This window comes from Priapulus caudatus, unplaced genomic scaffold (assembly GCF_000485595.1).
Source record: "Priapulus caudatus unplaced genomic scaffold, Priapulus_caudatus-5.0.1 Scaffold11, whole genome shotgun sequence".
In the NCBI taxonomy this organism is placed as follows: domain Eukaryota; kingdom Metazoa; phylum Priapulida; class Priapulimorpha; order Priapulimorphida; family Priapulidae; genus Priapulus; species Priapulus caudatus.
The window spans coordinates 385,497-397,846 of NW_014577072.1; the positions used below are offsets into that span (position 1 = coordinate 385,497).

Below are 12,350 nucleotides of genomic sequence, written 5' to 3' on the forward strand. Positions count from 1 at the left end.
CCAGCTAGACCTCTTGAGTCTTTGACGTCTTATTACTTTCTGCTAAATATATAATATAAATTCTTATTTAAACGCAAATAGCAAGGCAAAATTTTTATTTTAAGCCCGTATTTTAACATAGAACAGAGAAAGACATGAAAATTAAATATTTAAGATTTCCCAGCCAAGATTTTATCATGCCGGGTAGCAGAATGCTCTTGTGTTTCCTCAGTTTTGAGTTTCAAGACGCTTGCGTTGCGTATCAATCCCGGAGGCTGGCGAAATCACTATGGTTATTGTTTAGGTCGTCAGCTTATTTGTACTGCTACTGATAGTAGTTTTAATAAATGTAGGTATTATTTAATAGTTAATGAAAGATAAGGATATAGTAATACGGTGGTGTAACTTATTCTTAACGCGCAGTTACCGCTTATAACAGCGCCCATATTTACTTCAATTTGACAATAGGCCCTAGGCCCTACCAATTTTGCAGGACAATAACATTAACAACTCTGGTTTTATACTGCTGAATATTAACCGTCACTTATATAATATCAGCGCAATACATTAATAAATACGGTGGTCCACTGCTTAGCATGTTCATCTTTCACTCCGCAGGCTGAGTTCCCTTAAAATCACACATTAAGTTCAACCAGGGCAGTGAATTTTGTAAAAACCTGGCTCTTGAAATTGGGTACTGTGAATTCCTTGTTCAATTGAATTGTTGCTTGGATGACCGTATAAAGTTCTGGGCGCGGCCAAGCTCTAGTACTATAGCCCGCGTTCGATTAACTGCCGCAGGGCTATAGTACATTGTCGGCTGGAAATACCAACTGCAACCTGTTACCACCTGTCCCCATGAAAAACGGATCGTAAAACGCAAAGTTATCGGGACATCTCACCTATCTTTTTGAACCATTTCAACAACTTTACATGATGTATTTGTCCTTTTATTCCACAAAGTAAGCACTTCTGTCATTTCATTTTGAAACGAAGTGACGTTACCGGATATGTACGCAAAACACATGGCAGCTATGGTGCATGTATTATTCACGGGGGTGATGGGGTGAACTCGCGCTGATGGGTTGGCTTGGCAATGTGAGTGAAGCTGCCACATCAGGCGCGAGTTCACCGCGAGTCAGCCCCCGTATAATACATGCACCATAGCTGCCATGTGTTTTGCGTACAATCCGGCTAACGTCATGCGTGGCGCACGGCCACTTCGTTTCCAAAATGAGATGAAGGTAAGTGCTGTACTTTGTGTGAATAAAAGAACAAATTACAGTGGTGTAGAAGTTGGTTGAAAGTGTGTTCAAAAAGATAGTGAGATGTCCATGTAGATATAATAAGTGTTAAAAAGCCGGCGATACCTTTTGCGTTTTACGATCATTTTTCATGGCGGATCAGGTGGTAACAGGTTGCAGTTGGGTATTTCCAGCCGACATGTACTATAGCCGCTGTGGCATTAATGACGCGGGCTATAGACTGACGAGCTAGGGGCGGCGGCCACTACAGATTCACTGCAGCTGCCAGTAATTACATGAACTGGCATTGACACACCACCGTCAGTCTATATTTGGCTCGCATAAATTCCAATATCCGTATTAGTCATTAAAAAACTTTTAAAGGTGTCTTCCCTTGAAGTTTCGGCCAAGGATAGAGAACGATTGGTCCATAAACAATGTGCCTAGACCCTAACCCTATCCCTAATTCTAACCCTAACCCTTAGCGCTCTCGAGATCCATAGACCTAACCAGTGCTGAGAAATAAGAAAAAAAAAGTGGTTGTCGCTTGAGGACAACCCAGGCATTAAATCCGGGTTGCGTCCAACAATTTCTGTTGTCCCAAAAGAAATATCCGCCCGTCTCCTATTTTCAATCTACACTAATAATACTTGTCAGAAAACACCATAAAAACATGGTGTACCAGGATTTTATTAACAAGGGGGCAAAAACAGGGCGAACTTGCGCAAAATAGTGGATGTACTTATATTTTACTTAATGGCTCCTCCGCCTCCTCTCCACACCCGTATCGCTCCTCTACCGTTCTCTGCAATTTTTGTTTGTGGGTGCCAGTGGCGAAAAGGCGACATTTTTGTTCATTTGTTCTCTGTCCCAAGATCATGTAATTGTTCAGTGGCGGTTAGTGATTCCAGTCCTGAGGTGGGGGTGAAAAACAAGGCGGGGGTATGGGGGTCCTCGCCCAGAAAATTTTGAAAATGTAGATTCGCAGGAGATGGTATTTGCGGCACTTTTGGAGTACATTGTACAGCCTTCATTCTGATGACGACAAGTCTCTTTTTTTAAATTTCGGATGCAACATGAAAATCCCCACTGTTGTTTGTTTTTGCATGGGTAAAAGGCCATCGGAGAAATTCGAAATAATAATGGAATAAAAATACCAAAATGTAGGGGTGAACTTGTTGGTTTTGTGGTTCCAAGATCAAAGTTCACTCTCTCATAAATTCAGAAAACCTGACATATATCAGGTGGGTTTGGAAATAGCAGCTGGTATGCGTCGCTTAGCCCACAGCCATAGATTAATGGGCGGCCGCCAGGCTATAACTAGTGGGCTCTTGGAGAACCACTGAGAAAAACATAAATAAAGTGCGTTTTTCGTCCAATTTTCTTGGTTTGTGCCACCGGACAGATGTCTCAGACTCGGTTAGGTTGTCCGGCGCAAGTTCTGGTTGTCTCGGACCACGGACAACGCTTATTTCGAGCGCACTGCTAACCATAACCCTGAACTATTATGATTGATATAATATTACTATTTTATTGATGGTAAATGACATTGCTGTTTTGGGGACGGCAGCTGTTCTCTATCCTTACCGAAGGTTTCAAGGCAAGCAAACATAAAATTAGGGCAAAATGACAAAAAATGAATATTTTAACATTGCACGTTTGTACTTGTCTATATATGTGTGATAGGGTAATAAAAACATTGCTCGGAATACGTTCATTCAAAGCTTTTTAGACTAACAAAGTGAAAGTGTTGGGTGATGCTTGGTCGTAAGTGTTCAAACAGGGCGTTTACTTTTGCTGGCTTTTGTGTCAATGTTGTACGAGTCTTGTTGTTGCCATGCAGTGTTGGCAAGCGCTGAAGGTCATGAAGGCTGCAATGTATGCTCATAGATGATCAGTATACCATGTGTGTATATATTGAATATCTATAGCTTGTGCTGGGTTGCATGACCTGCGTTCGAGCTCTTGCGCCATGATTACAGAACGTGGCGAAACGCGTTTTTTCGAGTCTGTTTTTTCGTTGAGGGAAATATAGGTCTTGCATACATGTTTTTACAGTTTTATTTCAAAGCTAAAACGTTCAGTTAAAGTGTAGTGAGTTATTTTTACGTTTTTACGGGTGGTTTGTTCAGCAAAAATGTGCGTGGGAAGGTATCTTTAACTAAGTAAGGATGAAGTAGGCAGAAGTGTTGTCCCGCTGCTCAGCTGTGTACGCTATGACAGAATCTTCAGTATAAACTCTAATTGAAGGCAGTTAGGATTTGATTTGTAGAATTTGCGAATTGCGGTTAGCTATTTGCCCATAAATTCAAAGGTACTTTTACTCTTTGAAAGTTCAACATTTCAAGTTTAAACAATAACAATCTTGAAATTTTACCCATTTGCCCAACGCAATCTATTGTTTTACTGCTTTGAATGGCAGGTTGGTTGCAAAGTTGACAATATGGAGAATATTAGATGTTATTGTCAAGCTTCTCTATGTGTGGGAGAGAGCTGAATAAGAGAATTCCCAGAATCATCAAAGAAAGCTTTGCATGCATACTTGAATGTAGTTCAAAGTGAGACAAAATGCATGAAGGCCAGTGCAGGCACTCCACTTGGCAATGAGGAACAACAGTATGCCTTGACCTTGAGAGAAATTCTTGACCACAAAATCGCAACTGGGAACGAAGATGGCGAATGCACGGAAGTTAAAATGTAAAGTGAAGACTAGAAGAGGCAGTTCACGCCAGGCCAGCTCCAAGGCGAAAGAACTGGCAACCTCTGAGCATGAACAAATCTATCGACTCAGCTGAGATTGTCTCGTTGCAATGAGTCTCTGAGGCTGAGCAGAGGGAGTTGTCAGAGCAGGCTGGAGAGAAAGAACCGCGAGATCGACAGACTAGAATGAAGAATGGAATGCAGATGTCCAACAAGTTGACGACTGCTAACCAGCGGAGGTGCGAAGCCTCGAGGCTATAAGCTCGATGAGATATACAGCCAAGCGATCAGTAACAAAGTTCAGGCGAGGAGGCGTGGCGCGAGGAGACAGAAGTGCTGGAGGCAGGCAGGTATCGTGGCTTTCAATGCAGACGGGTAAAACGCAAGGAGAAAGGAGCTTGTATTCCGCTGAGGCAGGAGACTCCGGCAAGGTGGCTGCAGCTGCAGATGGCAGCTGGACGGAAAGTCGGAGGAAGCCGTGCCTGCAGGAAGAACGTCGAGCCCTTTTGCTCGAAACACCACCGGAGCAGGAGCAGAAGCTCGAACAGCCTGCGATCGACAAGCTGAAGGAGAGCCACACGACGCACATAAAGCAGCGAGGAGCAGTTCCGGCGGAGGCTTGCACGCCTCAGAGCAAGCTCGCGCGGCGCTTTTACCACAACTCGTGCCGAGAAGGCGTAGGGGCAAGGTGCTCGAGTGAATGACGGCCGTTGCACGAGCTGGAGAAGCTGCTGCAAAAAGCCAAGGCGCCGTCGAACGACACGCAGCTCGAGCAGAAGTAGCGCGGCGAAGACACGCGCGCCTGCAGGCGAGCGTACGACGACTGCAACGGCAAGCTGGACGCGCTCCGGCCAAGCGAGCTGAGAACGCCAACGTGACCTGCTGTCGGCGGCCAGGCGCAGCGGCCACGCCTCGATGACGTCGCGAGCACTCGAGGAACTGTTGCGACGGCGGCCAGCGACCAGCAAGGCTGGCTCACGTCGGGCATTGAAGCTGACGCAGATCTACGAACGAGTACCGTGCAGACGAGGCAGCGGCGCGTCGAGCTCCGAGCGGCTCGAGAATCAAAGCGACTGAACAGTACTTCGAGCAGCTTCTGCAGGAGATCGAGGAGTTAAAGGCGCCGATCGTTGAAGCGCTGGCGCGAGGGCTACGAGAACTGTCGCTGGGCACGATCGCACATGGACGCGGCAGCAGCGAGTGCGGCGCTGCAAGAGATTCGACGCGCTGCGCTGCAGGCGATTCGACTGCCGCGAGCACGTCGCGGCCAGCCTGGAGCGGACAGCGCGCGCGATGCGCCAGCTAAGGTGCGCCGACCTTGGCCAGCAGGTGCAGCTGCTGCTGAGGAGGTCGAGGAAGTCGCGGCGGCGCGTGTCAGTCGCGCAACGAGTCGGAATCTGCGACGCAAGAGATCGTCGAGCAGCTCACAGCTGATATGCAGCGAGCGGCTGGTTGACGTTCGCGCAGCAGCCATCGGAGAGCTGCAGGAGGGCAGAACCAGCAGCTGCTGCCGTCGTGCGCGAGCTCAGCGAGAAGCGGAGGCCGAGGAGAGAGGCTTACGACAGTAAGAGCGGCAGGAGCTGCAGGAGAGGTCTAACGCCGCACGAAAACGATCTCGAGGAGCCTGAGGGCGCGCGCAAGAGGCATACGGACATGGTCGAGTCGATTGTCAGGCAGAGAGACATGTACGCCGGGTCCTTCTGGCCGGACACGAGTGTCGCACGCGTCGAGAACGGGTCCATGATTACGTCCACTCCTAGCGTTGCACTCACGGTCAGCGATAAGGAGTTGGGTGGAAACGAAGGCAGCCCGGGCTGTCTCAGATGCAGCGCGAGTTTGGACACGTACAAGGTCGGAGAAGGCTGAGAATATAACTCTGCTGATTGTCACAGGCAGGACAAGCTGCGGCGTCATCTGTCCCGAGTTTGCAGATCCAGAACGCGCAGCTCAGTCGCAGTTTGAGTTACGCCGCAACAACCAAGAGCGTCTACAAGATCCTCAGTCGAACGTGCGAGAACTACAAGAGGGAGATTAGCGGGCTGCGCGAGAGAGAAGCGTCAAGATTCACAGCGAACGTGATGGCTCTACCAGCAGAAATCAGCACGGCTGACTGGGCAGGAGTGACCAATGCTGCAGGAGAAGCTCGCACGCAGCTGAGACGACGCCGAAACTTCAAGGCCGAGCGAGACATTCTCAAGTCGTCGAAGCGGCGGCTCGGACGGAGCGAGACGCGGTTTGCGCGCGAACAGCGAGGACAGAGCGTGGCTTGCGTTGCCAACTGCAGACGGCTCCAGAACAACCTCGAGCGCCGCCCCCTCAGCAGGCAGGAGACCCGCAGCGCCGGCTGAACGAACCCCCGGTGGAGAATCGCTTGAGCGCGAGTGCGCCGCTGCTGCGCCGCATAGCACGACGCCGAGGTCGCGACGGCCGCGCCGCCCGCCAAGGGGCTTGGAGCAGCGCAGGTGAGAGAGCTTGAGGGCGCAGCTGCGAGAGCGAGCTACCGCGCCACCAGAAGACGCGCGAGGACCGCAGCGGCGACAACCGAGCGGCGTCGCGAGCCTCAATGAGCGACCTGTGTGACCCGAGGTGCAAGGCTGGCGCAGCGGAGAGCCGGCTGTCGCAGCCTGAGACATCCTGAGCCGGCGAGTATCGGCCCGCCAAAGGAGGAGGCTGGAAGAGTGTCAACGCGCGCTGGCGGCGGCGGCAGCAAGTCGGCGAGGGGCGTGCGCGCGCAGCCTGGAGCAGGCGACGATCGCAGCGGCCGATCAGTACCGCGGCCATCGGCGACTACGTCGAGCGAAGCCTCGCCGAGCAGAAAGACGGCGAGCCGAGCGCTGGGCATGGCGGTGTGGCGAGTCGCGAGTGTGCGGCCGAGGCGCGGCGCGCTGAGCGACGACCTGCGCAGCGGCTCGCGGCGACGCAGCGGCAGCAACGATGCGCCGCGCGGAGAACGCGTGCCTGCTCGAGCGAACGCGACGCAGGCGGCACGCTGGCGGCGTCAGCATCGTCGCCGCGCAGAACGAGCTGCCGAGACGCTCGGCTAGACAGAAGCACGCGGCGGCGCGCGAGGGGGCCGGCGCGACGACGCTCACCGCGCAGGCGGGCGTCGCGCCGAATGCGCAGGTGAAGTCGCGCGCGAGCTGTGTGGTGGCACGCCGCGGACAAGTGCCGAGCTGACGACGGTGCGCGAGCCAGCTCGACGGGGTGATGACGCTGTTGCCGCACCGCCGAGGACGGCCGCCAAAAGGCCGACAGACGGGCTGACAGCAAGCAGGACGTCGTGGGAGGCAGCGGCGAGCGGAGCCGCGCTGAAGAGGCGAGTGCGCGCAGTTGGAGACGCGCAGCGGCGAGCTGCAGCAGCACAACGAGGTGCTGCACGCGCAGATGGAGACGTATGTCCACGGCAGATTCGCTCGGCGGTAGCGGGCGCGCAGGCGGGAGCGCCGGACACGTCGCTGTCCGACAGCGCGTCGCACATGTCGATCGCGACGACGGCCCAGAAGTCGCGTTGCGAGGGCAGCTGCTCGAGATCCTGCGCTACCTGCGCCGCGAGAAGGAGATTGCGACGACACAGCAACGAGTGGCGGCCGCGCTGAGCCGCGGCGCGGCAGAAGGTGCGCGGTCGCGCAGCTTCGAGCGGCAGACGCAGGGAGCTGGTCAGGCGAGCATCGCCGAGGAGCGGCGTCGGCGGCGAGCGGAGCGTCGAGCGACGGTCGGCGAGGACACGCCGACACTCATGGAGAAGGTCGAACACCTGAACGTTGCTCCGTCGACAGCAACAAGCTGCTGCGCTGACGAGAAGAGCGTGCCACGATTGCAGGCGCAGGAGCAGCAGAGCCGCGCTGCGCGCCTCGAGGCCGAGCTGCTGGGCGCCTCCGTCAAGAAGTCGCTGTGGGAGCGCGGACGCTGCGCGACGCGCTGCCGACGGAGAGCGCGGCCGCTGCGGCGACGAGGTCGAAGCGCTGGAGACGCGCACGAACGCAGCTTGCCGAGCGCAGCAGCAGGTCGACGCCGGTGAAAAGGGGAAGTAACTAAGGGGAAGCTGCGTCGCCGACGAGAAGGAGAAGCAACGCAAACAGTTCTCCTCGCAGCTCATCGCAGGAGGCGAGCGGCAAGCACAAGCAGGAGGCGCGAGCAGGTCGACGGCGCAAGGCGGCCGCGCTGACCGCCGCGTCGCGGCGGCTGCAGGGCGTCGGCTCGCCGCCGGCACGAGAAGGCAGCTGGCCTGGCGTCGCGGCTGCGGAGCACAGCCTCCAGAGCGCAGGCAGGGTGGCGAGGCAGGCAGAGCGAGAGGCCTGCACGGCTGCGCAAGGCAGCTCGCCGCCGCCAACGCCGCGTCGGCGAGGGCTGGCGCAGGAGGTGGCGGCGGCTGCGGGCGGCGAGGTGCGCGACAAGAACGCAGAAGATCGCAGAGCGAGCTGAACAGGCTGAACTCAGGTGGCGCAGATCCGGCCGCAGTAGCAAGACGCTAGTTCGACGAGCTGAAGCTTGAGTACGAGAACTACGTGTCGCAGGTGGCGGGCGGCTCGGCGGCGCGGAAGGAGCGCGGCGCCGGCGCGCCCAGGAGGCAGCAGAGGCTCCGAGGCTCGCGTGCAGTGAGCTTGGAGGCGGCGGCGGCGGGGCGCACGACGCGGAGCGGCGCGTCTCGGCCGACCGAGGCGGCAGCGGCCTGACAGACGAGATCGCACAGCTGCGCAAGCCGAGAGGCAGCTGAATGACACAGTTGGGCGAGACGCGGGGGGGAGCGCATTAAGTACGGTGGCTGCAGGGCAGGGCCAAGGGAGAAGGATTCTAGCAGGTGAGGAAGCGAGCGTACGATGCAAGCGGCAGTACGTAATAGGCTTTACACTGTAATCATATAATAACAGCTTAGCTTTGGCTTGCGGCCATATTAGTGGCTGAAAGCTTGAAATTTGTTGTGCTGTCAAACGGACGTTGTTGGGCACTGATTTTGTCTGTCTCGTTGACCATTAAAATATATTCTGGTTGCTTGCGACGAAGGTAGAATCTTGGCAAATATAAACACTGCAGACTGCAACAACACTGTTAGCATTCACGTAACAAATTTATTCTGGATTATGTATTCAGGCGAGATAAAAATTTGCATGTGACTTTGTGTTTCAACTAACGCTTGTGTACCATTCTACTTGACCCGTTGTGAAAATGTTTTGTATTTATGATGGGACTGCCTGACTTGCTTTTTAATGTGCACGTGATGCATGAACTACCATTTGAAAAAACATTATGTGCGGCATTAGCATTCTCGTCGAATCGCGACAAGATTGCCTCCGAGATCGACGACTTGAAGGCAGCTTTTCGGGGGGGGGGGGGGGGGGGGGGGGGGGGGGGGGGACCGGGGCCAGCGAGGAGCACGGAGTCGCAAGCTAAACACGCCGCCCAGGCCGAGTACGAGGGCCCGGCTGGCGAAGCTGACGGCAGGAGCTGACCGGGAGCCCGGAGGCGAGGAACCGCGAGCGCGCCAGAGGCCTGCAACTCGCGCTATATGTTAGAGCAGCTGAACAGGCGGCTGAGACGCGGCAGAAGCAGCTGTCGCGCAGCAAGAAAGCAGGCAAGCCCGTCGGCGAGCACGAGCACGCGAACGAGTAGGACCAGGTAGGGTCTTAATACATAATACTGTGTGTGTTGCCACTCACCTCGACGCGACCTCGACAAAGAAGGGCCGTCTAAAAAAAAATGTATTCCATCTTTTTTTTTCTCTTTTTTTTTTAAACCAAATTGTATGCACTAATTGGTATCACAAAACAAGTGTGATACCATTATATAAATCCTGTAGGCAATACATTATATGTACGCAAGCAAAACAAACATCAACATAAAGGTATCTCCACAGCAAGCACAGCCGGCTGTAGAACCATGCTGAAATTTGTAAAAAGACCGCCCGTCCTTAAAAAAGAAGCGACTTACTAACCGCCAACTTTTCAGCCTGGGTCGGGTGAGGGCAAACAATGATTTTATAGGCCATCATCTGACTATAGTCAGATTGGCAGCTTGTTAGAATCTGAGTTCGTCCGTCGTCGTGCGTGTCAACAGTTGGGCAACAAATCTTACCGCCTCGACGTACGGTCAAGGGCGGAATATTCGGGGGACATGGGGGGGATGTCAAAAACGAGTTGGGAATGTCGAAGCTGGGGTCAAAGGTCAAGGTCAGAGGTGTGAAAGAAGGGGGTAACATTCACTTCGTTAACTTAAGGGTACTAGGAGCGAAATTGCAGAATTGCCGGCACAATCTAAATGGCTCGACCTAGGCTCGTGATAGTTGGGTATAGCAATCATGGTAGGAAAGCTCACTCACTGTGCCGAAATTGGAGGTCACAGGTAAAAGGGGTCAAATGGGCACAGGGCACGATTTTAGACATTTTCTGAGGACCATGTCTGACGGAGCGATTGAAAAACTTTTTTGTTTCAGCGTGACCTAGACATTTTATGGCATTATTGAACGACATGAATCTACTTTCTGTGCTGACATGCGAAGAGTAAGTGTCAGATAACCTTTTGACCCTCAAGAGGAGGGCTTAACATGGATTTGTTGACTGTCTCGTTTAGAAAGAATTTGACTGCCGGTTGCTAGTAGAATCTTATTACATGCCTGTGATGTAGTGAGGCTACAATGGTTCACAGTGAAATTTCAAAATGCTAAATTTGGTTAAAGAAGGTTTATGTCTTTAAATCGTACTAATTTCTATGGGCATTCTGTACTGTCAGTATGTTACGATGATACCGTATGCCACTGCCAGTGGCTGTGCAGTGCATGTTGTTGGTGGTATGTCAGTTTTTGCCTGCCTTAATTGTTACGCAGGTGCAGCCTCTCTATTCTGCAGGCCTGTAGGCTTGCGAGTAAGGGTGAGTGCTTACCTATCTGTCTTAGCAATATAGTTTGTTGCTACCTACGTACGATGGAGTTTCCATCTTTTAATCTTAGAAGACATTTAAACGTACGCGCCATCTCGTGGCAACTTGCATAAGATGCTCAACGAATCATTCCTTTGAGAAGGTCTACGATACCATCCCTGGTGGATTCCACTGTTTCGGCGTGTATGATGAACACATTTTGGATCTGACTAACAGGGTTACTGAATCCCACGCACTAAGAGTCACCGCAGTAGACGTTAGATGAGCGCTGTCGCTCCGCGGCAGCTTGTTTTAATTTGGCCTAACCGTCGACTGCTTTTGCACAGTTGGCCCTGTAGACTCGTTATTGTCTTTTTACGAGGTTTTGCGTCCTATTCGTGTTTCCTAGTGGAGAGTGTACTGCACCGTTTGCAAGTTGGTTTCGCAACCCTCGCGTCTTGTCTGATCGCTTTTGGGCATTTTCTCTTATGCATCTCATTTTCAGCTCGTCCTCAAGAACCTCGTCAACTGCTAATAAAAGCCAATCGCGACGCCTAGCTGCTGCCCAAAAGCATGCCGCAGCAGTGACGTCTGTGTATCGGGGCTCGCTCGCAAGGCGCCACGCCACTGCAGTATCGACCAAATGGCAATCCGGCAGTCAGCAGACGCTACTGCAACGGTGATGCCACACCGTCGTACTGTTGCATTCCACGAAGAGGCAGATAACTGGGTGAGAGTACGCTCATGCCACTCGACTGTGAAAATAATCGGTTCGCCATAACTTATATAGTTAACTCGCAATTAGGTGGAGATTTTACAATAGCTCAAACGTAAACTTAAAATTTTTATTTTATTAACTTGTTGTAGGCAATTTGCACTTGAGTTGCAAATAAATGCGACACATAAAAGGATTTATTTTGTGTATTATCGTAGTTTATGCAATACTTTGAAATGATAAAACCGCGTACCTTTCTAGGTCCCACTATGAAGCCCAACACCTCGCAGGCACCGTGCGCTAACCCAGGCTCCGGCATTCGCAGCAATTATCATCACCCCACGTGGAGGAGGAAGGAGGTCATAGTGCAGGTCAGTCACCACCAGTCGAACACCAGGAGGTTGCGCAGCCAGCTGAAGTGCTGTTGTACTGTGGGATTGGACTTAACTTTCACTGTAGCCAGTATTACAAACGAATCTATAATTTCATTAGGCTTGTGTAGGGCAACCTTTTTAGAGATTTCTGGCTGTGTAATGATGAATTTCTGTGTTTTGCATCCAAAGTTTCCACTAGAGGTATTCCTGACACCATCAGCCACGCAGCAGCCAGCAACAGCAGTCACAACCAACAGCAGCAGCAACAGCAGCATGACCAGCCTGGCTGTGTCCCGCAACAGAGCCCTCTAGAGGCCATAACTGCAGGAAAACGGCCAAGAGAGCAAGAGATAGGCAGATACGACTGTGGCGACAGACAGCTTGCTTCAGTAAACCTCAACGGCGTGGTATTAAAGCGTAATCAACCCTAATTCGAGATAAAAACTGACGCAAGCAATTAGTATTTTTTACTCCTTTTATTTAAGTAAT

General features: G+C 52.4%; 1 protein-coding gene across 1 annotated transcript in view; it reads left to right on the plus strand.

Moving 5' to 3' along the window:
- Positions 1-211: 211 nt before the first annotated feature.
- The window catches only part of LOC106807296 (nucleoprotein TPR-like), a 33,003-nt gene continuing 20,864 nt past the window's right edge, over positions 212-12,350 (plus strand). The window contains exon 1 of the mRNA XM_014809606.1: positions 212-328. The gene's annotated coding sequence lies outside the window, so the exon portion shown is untranslated. The remainder of the gene's footprint in view (positions 329-12,350) is intronic.